The 14,680-nt window shown below is 45.1% G+C and overlaps 1 protein-coding gene across 3 annotated transcripts in view; it reads right to left on the bottom strand.

The window, feature by feature from the left end:
• Positions 1-14,680, bottom strand: part of Sertad2 (SERTA domain containing 2) — a 103,101-nt gene that overhangs the window by 13,313 nt on the left and 75,108 nt on the right. The window contains exon 1 of one of the 3 annotated variants that reach the window (XM_005070393.4): positions 7,718-8,013. The exons of the other annotated variants lie outside the window; for them this stretch is intronic. The gene's annotated coding sequence lies outside the window, so the exon portion shown is untranslated. Of the gene's footprint in view, positions 1-7,717; positions 8,014-14,680 lie in introns of those variants that run through there. 3 annotated transcript variants of the gene reach the window in all.

The following is a 14,680-nucleotide window of genomic DNA, read 5'->3' as shown; positions in this document are numbered from 1 at the left end:
CAGGCTGCTGTAACCCGACACCCGCCTGTGGCTCCACTCAGCCTGGCCCGCAGTCCCGCAGGCCAATCCTGCCCACCCAGCCCGCTGCAAACTCCCAGTCCTCCTGAGGACCACCAGAGGCCAGGAGATAAGCTGAACTGGCCCAGAGGCCAGCCTCCACGCATACTTAGACAAACAACTTTACCATGTGGGGTTGTTTTCTAACATCCACATTTTCATACACGTTAGCTTTCCTCTTAGGATTTGCACAAGTCTCTGTTAAACTGGGAACACTTTCTAATGCCGGCTTGTCAAATCTTGTCGTTTCACTTGAAAACAAAAGGAACTTTAACAGGTAACAACCAATTTCACCAAATAAACAAGAGTCAAATTCTAGAAGTGAACTTTTCTTTAAAATAAAGAAGAGAGATATAGAAGAATAAAGTGTGCCTTGTTGGTAAAAATCCGGAAAGCAAAACTAGCTTTTAGAACATGCCAACAGTGGTACAGGTACTAACACCCTGACTCACTGGCTCTCTGTCCCTTGGAAATTTCAGGTTGCAATGCCAACTCTAACGGATGGAGGACACTGTGATGGAGGTGCCAACAACTCCTCTATTTCACCCCACAGTCTGGCCAAAGGCAGCTCTGAACTTACAGCTTCATAGGACTATGCCCAGTATGATTTGAGGACTCAGGTCGGCACTGTACTTTTAACTTCTGAGTCTGTCTGTAATTTTCCATAAAAGTTAAACAATACATATTAAAAAAAACTCTACAAGTAAAAAAAATCAAGTAAGCACAACAAATTTCTTACATGAGAATCACATAAGTTCTATAGGCATGTTTACACAGATGAACGCTCCTGATGTTGTATGTAAACAAGCATGCCCTGAGCAAATTGGAATCCCATACATGCTGAAAGACAGCAACATATCCACCCACAAGAGGGCGCCACAGAGCAGCAAGGTACCTTCCAACTCCATGTCAGTTCCTATCCACAGTTCTCAAAGCATTTACATTTCCAAACCCCACCTCTGATTCAGGCGTCCAAAGCACAATGCTAAAAGCTAGAAGCCTTACCAACCCCTAACTAAATTATATTTGCTACAGTTAAAACTTTTATTGCATGTATATAAGTAACACCAGTGTTTCAGAAAACACGGTTAGGACCCATGGAGGATTATGAATTGAGCACGCACGCACACACACACACACACACACACACACACACACACACACACACACACACACACACACACCAAGCACCAAGTCATGAAGGTGGAGTTGGAGGAGGTAACAGTTCATACTCCCAGTGGGGGCTCTGAGATTGACTTCCAATCACACAGCTAATCTCCTTTGTCTACAACTATGAATTTTACTAGTATAGCCACTTTCAATAATCCTATTGCATCTTTGTAACAGCAAATTATTTTCACAACAAAGAGACTATGCTTCAGGCAGTTATTTGAGAAAACCCTTCATCAGGAACACGGAGGAGAAGCATTTAGTTAATGCAGTTAACCCAGGGATGCACTGAAGCCAGTTACTGTGTGATAGCTGGGATACTCTCCAGCCACATTTATTACAAGCTCAGGGTATATGATGTTTGTTCAGTACTAATGCTCATAACAGATGAACCAGTATCTTCTCTATCTGAAAACCAGAAATTATAAACATCTATTATAATGATTTACATTATGAAGCCACTTTCTAATCATTTGGTGTCCAGGGTACAACAACTTTAGCACCCTGAATCTGAAGTCTCATTTGTCAGCATCAAGGACTCCTCAGATCTGACTCTTCTCCCATAGGACTGGTGCCAGAGAAGCTGGTTCAACTTTGCACCCTCCCCCATTCCCGGGCATAATGAAAATATTTTTTCTCCTGTATTTATAATTGCTTAGATGGGATTCTGGTTTCAATCCTCTTGTAGCAGCTTTTCCCTGAAGATACCTTGTTTTTCCCCTCACATAAGTGATCCTTAATAAACAATGTCAAGGGAAAAAAAAAGACTTGAGAAGAAACCAAACGATCTGTTAAAAAGCATGTGAAAACTTTCCTTTTTTACTTCAAAAAAGGCTCATCAACAGCCATACTAGCCCAGTAACTTTAAGGCTAATTCAGTTAGTTAAAACCAAAGGTTGCTTTCCAGGTTAGCTAACTACCTTATCACTAAATAAAACTAGAGAATAAAAGAATAAAACCTAAGAATGAAACCACAAGGAAATATTTTTACGGAAGTGTTTTATCTTAAGAGTTAGAAGATTAAGTTGAAAGAATGGGTGGTGAATATGAGGCCTGTGTAAGTAACCTACATATTCAGAATATTTATTGTAATTGCCTTTATGAAGGACTCCAGAGATGGCTCAGGTGTTAAGAGCACTGGCTGCTCTTACAGAGGTCTGAGTTTGATTCTCAGCTCCCACAGGGCAGCTCACAACCATTTGTGCCTCCAGTTCCAGGGGATCTGATGCCCCCTTCTGGCCTCTGTGGGTACTGGGCACATAACGTGGTACAGAGAAATACACATAGAAAAAAACATCCATACATGTAAAATAACAAAATCAATTTTAAATGGAAGAATTAGGCTGGCACGGTTTTACAAAGACAATTTAAATTTTGTATTTATATATACTTGGAATAGTAAAAGGGCAATGAAAATACAAACTAAAAGGTAGTGACTACTTTGTAAAAAGAATAACCATTTTTTCCCAGGCTGTTTATAGAAATTGAGTGCCACATTAAGTATAGTAAATATTTATTTCTAAAGAAAATAGTTAACAGTTTCATTTCCGCCACCTTCAGGAATCGGTCCTTGTGCAAGGGTTTCTTCAAGCCCATCCAGCAGACCATCTCTAACATTCTGTTTGTCCTACCTACCTTTGGGAGCTTTACAAGAAGTAGGGGACCATCTGAGAAACTGCATTTTGGACTTGTAAATCAACTACTGTCACACAGCTCGGAATCACCCCCAGCTGAAATTCACTTCATTTCATATTTCTCGTCATAGTAAAATATTTTTTTAAAAATCAGTGTTTTAAAATTTGTTCTGTGCTAAACCTAACTTTTGGAAGACCTGGAGTTCCATCCTCAGCATTACAAACATCACTGAACAGTTTGTCCAGGACTCAGTGGTAGAGCACTTTCCACCCCCAGCACTGAGGAAGACAGGCAAAAACACATGCAGCTTTAGGAAAGTCCACTGCAGGTCTCACCAGTACAAAGAAAAAATCTTCTCCTGAAGCCATAGTACCCAGGTTCTGCCAGATAGGCTTCTGGGAATGTTAAAGAAAGCCCCAAAGACAAAGACTTAAGTGGGCACAAAGTGTTGAAGATGTCCCCTTCAAAAAGGACAGGAGTCTGAAGAGCTAGCATCAAACAGCTACCACCCGAACATCTCACTCAAGTGGCTGGGACTGTACGCAAGCCTGTTCTGGTACACAAACGACCTTGGGTCTTTCTTAACTTGGGCAATGCTCTCGACAAGGGGTGGGGTGCTCCAGCAGACGACTGAGAGCTCAGAACTAGCCTGGGCTGGAAAGATAGATAAGCAGTTAGCCAAAGAGGAGAGCAAAGGCCTAGACAGTACACCTGCAGCCAGGGACTTCCATGAAGGCTGTACGGCCCCTGGACACTTGTGTGCCCTTTACTGTGGCCACCAGGCTGACAGAGCCCACTGTGTCCTAGAGTCAGAGTCCCTTTCCCATCACTGATCTAAGTAAAATTCTCTAGAAGAAAAACAAAGGTGTGGTTTTTTTCCAGCTAGTTGCTTTTGAAGGATTTTAAAGGTGAAAAGAAAAGCTTAGCTTAGTCAGGGTGTCTGTGAAGCGACAGTTTTTTGCAAAGACACAGCCATAGTATTGCAGCCGTGCATGGGCTTTGAGAATTTAAGTTTGCTGCTACGTAGAGTTACTACAGAAACAAAGCTGCCTTTGGGCACCTTAAACTAGTCAGACTGGCTATAGCAGTTGCACAGCCTGCTGTGGCTGTGTCCTCCGCCCTCTCCCTCCAGTCCCCACCCCCACGTGCCCACACAGTTCAGTCCACTGAGGCGCCAGCTCCACCTCACCCATCCCTGTCCCTGCCATCCCTGCTGAGAGGCCAGGCCACTCCATTCTGAACTGAAGCTGCAACGGGGGCAGAGTTCTCCAACAGATCTATAAAGCCACGGCGTTTGCTTCTGCCAACTATGGCAAGGACTTTCACCTGAGCTCAGATGATGGAAACAAGTGAGTCTTCCCAGCTTGTAGGACCCTCAGACTACTAACAGCCACCTTCCCAGAAGCAGGTTTGTATGTTACAAGAATGTATTTGTTTTGACTTATTAAAACATGTATTTTAAAAGACATCATGCTGGTTTTGTTTATAAATGTAATTTATACATTTTTTTCAAAGAAAAATTTTAGACAGTCAAGCATGTTTTTGTCTCATGATCTTGGGGAGGCCGCAACAACAAAGAGTCTATTTATTACCCAGAATAGGAATGCCGTCTTATTGGGCTGACATATGCCATTCACAGATTCTACAAAGAATGGACTGCTAGTCAGTGCTAATGGAGAAAGACACAGCTCCACACAATGAGTGACGGACGCTCCGGGGGACAGTTCTGTTCATAAGGGTTTCCCAGTATCTGGGCAGGACAGGAGTCTGCCTTCAATGCTAACTACGCTGGCTGTTTAAGACAACATTTTCTTTTCTTTAAAAACCAACCCAACTTTGGTTAGTTGTTTCATTCCAAAATATTAAAATCAAATTAAATAGCCAGTCACTTCTTAAACAGAAGTCACAGCCTGTGTCTCTGACAAATATTCAGTGTTTATTAGTGACAGAAAATGCATTACTCGTGCACATATAATGGCCACAGCCTTTTAAAACTTTCATGTGTTTCTGGTCAGAACTAACTAATGGAGTCTGAGAGACAGCTCAGATGGTAAAAGTACTTGCCACTCAAGCATGGAGACTGGAGGTCAGTCCCCAGAGCCAGAGTAAAAGTCAGAAGGAAAACTGATTCAACAAAGTTGCCCTCTGACCCCACATGAATTCTTCCTCCAGCAGGAGCGCACCCGTGCCACACACACACACACACACACACACACACACACACACACACACACACACACACACACAGGAGAGATGTATGAAGGCTGGCATTGCCCTTAGCGCCAGGCCATTTTTCACTTAAACTGAAGCTCTGCCCTCTGGTATCTTTAGCACAGGTCTGATCTTTGGACTCAACAATCAGATATGACGACTCCTGCAACAAGAGCTCTCTCCCTACACTACACTAAGACAATGAGTGAAAATATCCACAACTGCAAAGTTTAGGAAATTCTCTAAGTACATTAAAGTCCACCCTTCTGAATACCATACTTACCTACTGTTCTGTAAATAACTGGCTAAGTGGTCTCCATCTTGAAAACATGAATAAAAATAAAAATCATACTTTGGCTGGATGGTAGTGGTGCATGCCTTTAGTCCCAGTAACTATGGAGGCAGAGGCAGGCAGATCTCTGAGTTTGAGGGCCAGCCTGATCTACAGAGGATAGCCAGGGCTACACAGAAGAAACCCTGTCTCAAAACAAAAACAAAATAAACAAGGAAACAAAAAACCAACCCCCAAACCAACAAACTCATACTTTCACTAGTGTTCTTTAGTAGGAAACCACATCAAAATAAACCTGTAAAAAATGTTGCAGCTCTTACCTTTCTTAGTTTCTAGAGTCTAACATATTTTAAGTAAGGACATTCTTGAATTATGCAACTTTTACTTTACCATCAGAGCACTGTTTAAAATAGTGGCAGCCATAAGATATCAGTATCATTCATAAATTTAAGTGGTTTGAAAACTGTATGTTGTTTACTATGCCATTGTTAATAATCAGTTTTAGTAACCGGGTAAAATTTCTATTTCTGTTCCTTAATGAAGCTAAAAAAGCTTTCACGTAGGATAACTCAGCAAAGGGAATGTAAAGATTCTGTGCATCTGAGTTCAAAGTCTTCTCTCAGCTCTTTATCAGAAGCAGCTGTTACCTAGGAGTCCCGACACTTGCCTGACAATAACACTATTCCTAGGACACCTCCTGGCATACAGTGGGTGTTATAAAATGTGAGTCCCTTTTCCTACCTGTTGAAATAAAGCATGGAACAGAGCCAGGAGGAATCCATTTCATAAGATTTCTCACTAGAAAGCATGCATTGCTGAACATACTTAATTAGGAGAGGAAAGACATTATTTTAAAGCACACCTAACTAAAAACAAATACTTGCTGGCCTGGAATTCACTGTGTAGCCCAAGCTAGTCTTGAACTCCTACAGATCCACCAGTGCTGGGATTAAAGGGTATGCCATCACACCCAGACCAGCTGTCTATATTTTTAAATGAAGAAACTTAGAAAAAAAATTACCAGGAGAGCAAAGATCCACGATTCTTCTTGCTTTGGGATCTTAGTACCTTCCCCCTCAAATCAAAATAAAGTGATACTAGAGGGGTGGGGTGGAGTGGCAGCTAGGGTGAGGTAAGCAACACACTCACACACACACCATATACACACACTCCACACACACCCACATGCACACACACACACACACACACACACACACACACACACACACACACACACACACACACAGAGCCCCCAGCAGAACAGCCTAGGGCTCAGGTGTGTAGCCCTCCAGGGGTTAAGTGAAGCCCTGGCCCACCTCTCTCCTGTCAGTAACAACAAGCAGCTTTGAGAAGTTAGGGCCTTGGCAATCCTACTGGTGACTACAACTTCCGGGCTCTTTATACAGGTTCTGAACACTTAACATATATTAGGAAATCAAAAGCATGTTTCAAGAACAAAGTTTGAAACCACTGAATCCCGTACGACCAGCAAAGGTTTGACCAATTCTACTCAAATAAAAACTGTTGTTTCTGAGGGCTGAGCGTCTTACCCCTGCTGCCTGGAAAAACGTACTTTACACTCCTGAAACTACTTAGTTGCAAACAAAAAGTTACTCTAAAACAGATCGTCTCATCCTTTTTGCGAAACTTAACATTCAATTCTCAACTCTATTGATTGCTACTATTTGTTAAACCTAGGACAATTTATGGTCAAGAAAAAAACATCAACAGTTCGGTACTTTCTCCCGACGCAATGGTTCTCTGAAGGGTGCCCAGTGTCAATGGTACAAAGTCTACACGTCGGGACAGCTGGCTCCCTCAGCGCCGCCCCCCCCCCCGCCCCGTCATAGGCGGTTACCACCAAGATGACTTGTAGATTTCTAATTTAAAAACCAGGGAGGCGTTAAGTTTAATATACATTCGGATCCGAAATCAATACACTTGGATACGGAAGAAAAGAGGGTGAAGACAGCCGTTTTAAGGCTTAACCACCGGGAAACTCTCAAAACACAATATAGTAAGTTGGATGCAAACCCAGACACGGAACTCAAAAGTGAAGCAGCCTCTGTGCAAGCAACCCAAATCTTAAAAAAAAAAAGTCTCGCACGTCCTTAGCACCACAGCCACCACGAGCACAGACACCCAGCCGGAAAGGGGCAGCCCCAGCCCGGCCGCCCGGCTCCTGCCCCGGGCCGTGACAGCGGGGGTCTCCGCGGCCGGCCGCGGGTGCGCCCCAACCTGCCCGGCCCGGCCTCCTCCGCCCTGGGCTCCCGCCCGGCCCGGCCCAGCACCGCCCCCCGCCCGCGGGAGCCCAACCCGGGGCGCCTCCAGCTCGTCCGGCCGGGAACTCACCACAGGCAGGTCCGCCCGGAGCTAGCGCATCCGAGGGCTTCCACCCACCCCTCAGGCTATGCCCGCTCCATGCGGGGCGCCCCGCCACGGGGCCGACGCTGGCAGGGAGCGCGCCAGAGGCCAGAGCTACCACCCCGGCGTCCTCTGCCTGCGCGTCGGGAACATCATACAATGGTGGGGGCGGCGGCGGGCGGCCCGGAGGAAGCAGGAGGTGGGCGGGCGGAGGGGACGCCGGGCAGAGCGAGCTGCCGCTCGTGCCCCAGCACTCGCCGTGCAGGAGTGACGTCCGCCAGCGAGCCTCCGGCGAGCTCCGGCCAGGCCCCGCCCCCGCCCGGGCCCCGCCCTGACAGCCCCGCCCTCCGCAGGGCCCGGCCCCCTCAGGCCCCGCCTCCAGCAGACCTGGCCCCGCCCCGGACCCGCCCTCCGCGGGCGGTACCATAAATGCAGATTCCGCCCCGGTGAAGGCTCAGGAAGGGACTGACAGGCACCCGGCTTCCGCAGGCAGCTCTGTGGACCACAGGCTGAAACGGGAGAGGAAGAAACGGGGGTGCCGCGGCCGAAGGGCCAGTGTGCCACTATTAACCCCCACACACTGGAAAACAGGCAGATGATGGAGCGGGTGGTGACAGAGGCGGCAGCGCGGGCACAGTCCGCAGAGGAGCGAGACCACAAATATGACAAGCATCCGAGCTATTCGGCCACTTGGGCCGGTCGGCGGTGTGAGGGTAGGGTCCACCAACAGCCCTCAGAGATGTAGGAATGGAGGGGGGGTCATGAACTCCATCTGGAGCTGGCGACTGAAGAAGTTCACAGTGGAAAAGGGTCACCAAGTAACACCTTTGGAGCCGGACAGACCTGAGTATGGAGCCCCAGCAGCCAGCTAGAGGGAAACCAGGCTCGGAGAACACCGGGAGCCAGAGGCGTCCTCCGCCAAGTTTCACGCTGACAGCCTTAAATTTCCCCCTAAAAAAATAAAGGCCTAATTTTTTTAACTCAAACTTAGCCGGGGACTTTATATTGTCCTTAGTATTAGTATGGAGTGCATGTGTCTAAGCGGTTCAAATTTAAGAGCACTAACAAAAGGCCAGGCACAGCTCAACTGGAACATTTATGACTGCTTTAAAAATGACATGTGCATTCTGCATAAGGATATTACAAAAGCTAGTCAGTTACCTTAAATTTTTGGCTGCCACCCCAATTAATACATTCTTCTCAGACCACTTTGCTGTTTAATGGTCCACTACACTAGTTGTATTTAAGGATGATAAAGCTTTAAGACCTAACATAAAGGTCTCAAGCATCTAGACAAATTTAGACCAACTTAAAACTGTTCTGCAATGATTTGTTATCAATCAAACTGATGATCTCACCAAAATTAAACAGGTGCTAGTGCCAGGTATAGGATTCCTGCACTAGTTTGGCAGAGGCAGGCAGGTCTCTTAGTCCATGGCTAGCCTGTTATACACAGACAGTTCTAGGCTAGTCAGGACTACACAGTGAGAACCTGTCTTAAATAGTAATAGTGATAATGTAGGCTAAAATAGTAAAGGAGACATCAGGTTTTAAGGGGAAGTAAAAAGGTTTTGTTGTTGTTGTTGTTTGTTTGTTTATAGTGAACCCTTGGCATCATCAAAGTTTCATACAGATGTTTCATTAGGTATAACCAATATCAAAAGCTAAGTGTGTATCTCTTTGGCAAGTCATAATAGCATTCAAAACTGGCATCACACAAAGTGTGCCCACGAGGCCCTAAGAGGGCTTGGTTTATGCCTAGGTGGCATAAAATTTTCAAGCGTTTTGCTAGAGAGCTAAGCTATTTTTCATTTCTAGAGTTCTGCCTTTGAAGACAACGTAACTACTCACAACTCCCTACCCACCCACTCACTTATACTTTCAGTGCTCACTTTAAGAAACAGCCATTGAAATAGAAGCTACAATAATCTCTTCCTGTGATGTCTTTGTGGGAGGCCAGAGGTATTTAGTTCTGTAGAATTTAAAGTGAATCGAAACTGTTATTCATGAACTGAAGTTAGCAAAAAGACACAGGGTTTTATGACACCTGGATGTTTCCTAGCAAACGGCTTCCCAGATACAGTGGTCCTGCGCAGAAAAAAGAGCCAAAAATGAAAGCAACACCTATCTCTGTGTGCCCAGAGAAGGAGCACATGGCTGCCTGCGGTGCGAAGTAGAAGTCTGGGTTCTGAGGAAAGTAGCTCACCGCGGCTGAGTGACAGTGAGCGAGGAGCTGGCCAGGCTGTATTTTTGAAGGCTTCAAAGCCTCTCAGTGCAGGCGCTGTATTTTCTCTCTCCCGACTTACGGAATCTGCAGTACTTGCCCAACTGGTCAAAGTGTGAAGCGGCAGCCTTGCAGCTGCCAGGTGTCAGATCCAGCATAGGTACCTCTTCCCTGCTCCTTCTCCACAGGCTGAGTTCCACGGGGGGCCAGCACAGCGATTCCTGCCTAGTCCCACACACCAAAGATAAAGGGAGATCCTCCCTGTACTTAAAAACAAAAAAACTTCTGAGTAAGGGAGTTAGGACTGCATGTGTGTCCATAAAACACGTGCATGCCTTGGTCCTGTGGAGGCCACAGAAGGGGGCTGGGAACCAAACTGGAGTCCTCTACAAGAGCACCAATGCTCTTGAGGCTCCCTTACCTGCACTTGGGAAGTATACACAAAGACTGATTCTTTGTTAAAGACAGTCTCTCCACATAGCCTGCCTGTTCCAATTATTAAACCACTGTATAGAATAAGCTGGGCTAGATGTCTTTTCATCAAAAATACATCAACCGTACATTTACCATAACAGAAAATGGGATAGATTTTCAAAATAAAATTCATATAGGATGTGAAGGTCAGGAAACTGCTAATCTCACAGGGATGGCGCAGTAAGAGAAAGGCTTCCCGTCCCCAACGACAAACTAATCTACTACAGGCTCCATTCCACCTCTTGCAGCTCGCCAGGCCTCCTTTTTCCTGCTCCTCCCTCAGGTCTCAATCCATACAAGCACAGCTACAGCCCCAAGCTAAGGATCTTTTTCCAAAAGGTAGCTCATTGTTATAAACTTAGGTGTAATGGCTACCACTTTAGTTCACAGGCATTTCATTCTTGCATTAGCAATTAGGCCTTTTTCTTTCCTAAAAATCTGACAGTACCTAAAGCTTAACACAATCTTAAAAACAAGAGCGAAGGCATTCCATTTCTCAGTCTAGCACTGTCTGCTGGCCGCACCACCTAAGCCTTGTGGGTAATACACTTTCTTCTCACACAGTCAGGACATCCAACCCTCACAGAATGCCAAAGGTAGGTGAAGACTCTTGACAGAGAATCTGAAGACCTACAACTCCACTACTGAGCTACGATCAATCATGATTTAAACTTTTTTTTTTTTTTGAGACAGGGTTTCTCTGTATTTTTTGGAGCCTGTCCTGGAACTCGCTTGGTAGACCAGGCTTGGTCTCGAACTCACAGAGATCCACCTGCCTCTGCCTCCCGAGTGCTGGGATTAAAGGCGTGTGCCACCACCACCCGGCGATTTAAACTTTTTTTTTTTTTTTTTTTTTCCGAGACAGGGTTTCTCTGTAGCTTTGGAGGCTGTCCTGGAACTCACTTTGTAGACCAGGCTGGCCTTGAACTCACAGAGATCCGCCTGCCTCTGCCTCCCGAGTGCTGGGATTAAAGGCGTGTGCCACCACCACCCGGCGATTTAAACTTTTTTTTTTTTTTTTTTTTTCCGAGACAGGGTTTCTCTGTAGCTTTGGAGGCTGTCCTGGAACTCACTTTGTAGACCAGGCTGGCCTTGAACTCACAGAGATCCGCCTGCCTCTGCCTCCCGAGTGCTGGGATTAAAGGCGTGCGCCACCAATGCCCGGCCCGATTTAAACATTTTTAGTGTGTGTGTGTGTGTGTGTGTGTGTGTGTGTGTGTGTGTGTGTGTGTATTTGACTGCCCACATATGGAGGTCAGAGGTCAACTTCTGCAAGTCTGTTTTCCTCTTTCATCATGGGATCCAGGGATCAAATTCAGATGTCACAGGCCTTCAAGGACATCTATCCACTGAGCCACCAAGCCAGTCCAATCTGTGACTTTGGATCTTGAGTGTCTTAATCTGCTGTGTCAGCATGCACTCTACTGAGCCAAGCACAGGGCTATGTGAGATAACTCTGGGGCTAGCTCCTCCACCCCAGCCCTGGGAGGCCCTTGGCAGTGCTGAGCTGACTTCTGCACCTTGGACTCTGGTTTCTGGAGCCTTTTTTTTTTCTAGGTGCTAAGAGTCTCTGAAACTTCACTCTCGTGCTCTGCTCAGCTTGTCTAGAAGAATGTCAGACCAAGTACACACTTACACAGTTCTAACGGAAGCAGAGATATAAATGGGAATAGTGTGTTCTCTTTGGTAGCTCATATTCCTCAAAGCTTTTCATGTCCAGAATGGCTCAAGTCATTTTCTGGTTTTGAAGTCTGGAGAAAAGCAGGGCGTTTTCCAATGCCTCTCACATGGGTCCCCTTGCTGGCCTCCACAGAACACCTTGGGTCATACACAAGGCAGTTGCAGCTCTCCAGGTCTCCTACAGAGGAAAGGGACCCATAGCATGGTGGCCTGATACTGGTGTGTACCAAAAACTGCCTATCACTTAGATCCCACCAGAGACTAGGATATAGATAAAAGTAATTCTTTCTTTCACCAAAAACTCCAACCCTGCCTATCCTTGGCCTTACTTTATTAATCCACAGAATAAACACCCCCAAAGCACAGGACAAGACGAAGCAGTATCACCCTACCTGCCAGTCCTACAGTTATCTCCGATATGCCTATAAACTAGCATCCTTATCACCCCATTGCTGGCCTCCAGGACAGCAGATGTCAAAGAAAGCAGTCACTAAGTATGTATTTGGTAGGTACTGGAGGAATGTTTGGAGATAAATATAAAAGTATAAATAAATAAATGGGTTCTAATCTTTTTTTTTTTTGTTTGTTTTTTGTTTTTCCGAGACAGGGTTTCTCTGTGGCTTTGGAGGCTGTCCTGGAACTCGCTTGGTAGTCCAGGCTGGTCTCAAACTTACAGAGATCCGCCTGCCTCTGCCTCCCGAGTGCTGGGATTAAAGGCGTGCGCCACCAACGCCCGGCTGGGTTCTAATCTTTTATATAGCCTAGTTTCAAACTTGTGGGCTCATGTGTTCTTGCTACCTACCTCAGTCTCCCAAATAAGGAACTACAGATTCATGACTGATTCTTGCTGTTTCCTCTGTGTGTGTGTAAAATCAAAACACTTATGCAATTTTTTAAAATTTCCATAACCACAGGTCCCTAGCAATATATCACTGTATCTATAACTACTTGCCAGCATCTCTGTGCTATACCATTCAAGTTGAACCTAGTTAAAAGAATTAATGGGGGGGGGTGCTGGAGAGGTGGCTCAGTGGTTAACTGGCTGCTCTTCAAGAAGGCCTGAGTTCAGTTCCTAGCACCCACATGGTGGCTCACGGCCATCAGTAACTCCAGTGCTGTCTTTTGACCTTCAGTGGACACCAGGCACATACATGGTACACGGACATTGGTGCAGCAAAGCACCCATCATCATAAAATAAAATAAACAAACCTCAAAAAGTTAAATGCCAGTAACCAGACATGTGCTAAAAGTTTTAGGCCAGCCTATCATAGTGAGTCACAGAACAGCCAGAGCTAGACAGTGAGCTTCTGTCTGAACAACAAGAAATCAACAGTCATTTTAACTGCAAAGAATGCTTGCCTAAATGATGACAGAAAAAATATTTTTGTAAAAGTGTTACTCTAATGCCAAATGTCTCTCATATTTCAAAATCAAGCATACTTATATGATCAGCTAGACTAATTATATTTTGTATATTGTATTTTCATATCCATTGTAGTAGCTATCTAGGACTGTCTTCACACAATCCATAAAAGTCAGATGTGGTGGGGAACACCCACAGTCTCAGCCCCCAGGAAACCTGATGAAGGAGGAGACTGAGCCCAGGACTTTAAGACCAATCTGAGCAACACAAGCGACTCAACAGCAAACAGTGAAAAAATACTTGTGAATAGGAGGCCCTTCAAGGAATTATTCAAATAATTTTTTAAAATCACATCTATAAAATTTCTACTTTGAGATGTTGAAAATTCAAGACTTTAATGGAACTGTCCGTGGAAAAACACAAGAGCTCAGGAAATCTACAGCCCTTTCCATTCTTCTGCCTTGCCAGGGACTGAACCAGGGCCTCATGCCTGCTAACGCCAGGGACTGAACCAGGGCCTCATGCCTGCTAACGAGGTAAACTCTCCACCATAAACTCCATCCCAGCTTAGTGCTATCTTTGGTCACGTGTGGAATTGTTGTTTAAACTACCACTCGCTGGGTATAGTGACACAGGCCTAACGCCAGCACACACACTAATCCCAGCACATGGCACACAGGGGCAGTAGGAGCATCTTTGCCTTAAGATAACCACCACCAGAAAAACAGAACAAACAACAGCAAAATATCCTATTGCCAGAGAGAAGGAGACGGTTTCAAAATTCTCCAGCATCTGGACTAGGAGACACATCCCTGTAATCCCGGCACTTGGGAGTCAGAAGTAGGAGGGTCAGCAGTTGAAGCCATCCTCAACTATGAATTCAAAACGAGTTTGTGCTACATGAGATCCTGTCTCCAAATTAGATTAAATAAGCAATAGTAATTCTTTGCCTGAAATCCAAAGTTCTAAATTTATATTTTTAATATTTGGAATTTCAGAAACACATAAAATCAATCAGGGAGAAAGTGAAACACGCAACTCAGACACCAATATTACACTATGATGACTAATTAGCAAGACAAATCTTACACACATGTTTTAAATAGTGAGCAAAAAATTTAATCTTGATAAAAAATGCTTGTTTCAAACCTGTTTTTGTTTTAGAAACCCTGCTTAGGTCACAAGGAATTCCTTAAATGGGCAATTATC

The sequence above is a fragment of the Mesocricetus auratus genome, unplaced genomic scaffold (genome assembly GCF_017639785.1).
Source record: "Mesocricetus auratus isolate SY011 unplaced genomic scaffold, BCM_Maur_2.0 Super-Scaffold_100029, whole genome shotgun sequence".
Lineage (NCBI taxonomy): Eukaryota > Metazoa > Chordata > Mammalia > Rodentia > Cricetidae > Mesocricetus > Mesocricetus auratus.
The sequence above is the reverse complement of the archived record's forward strand: the minus strand, read 5'-3'. Positions and strand labels throughout refer to the sequence as shown.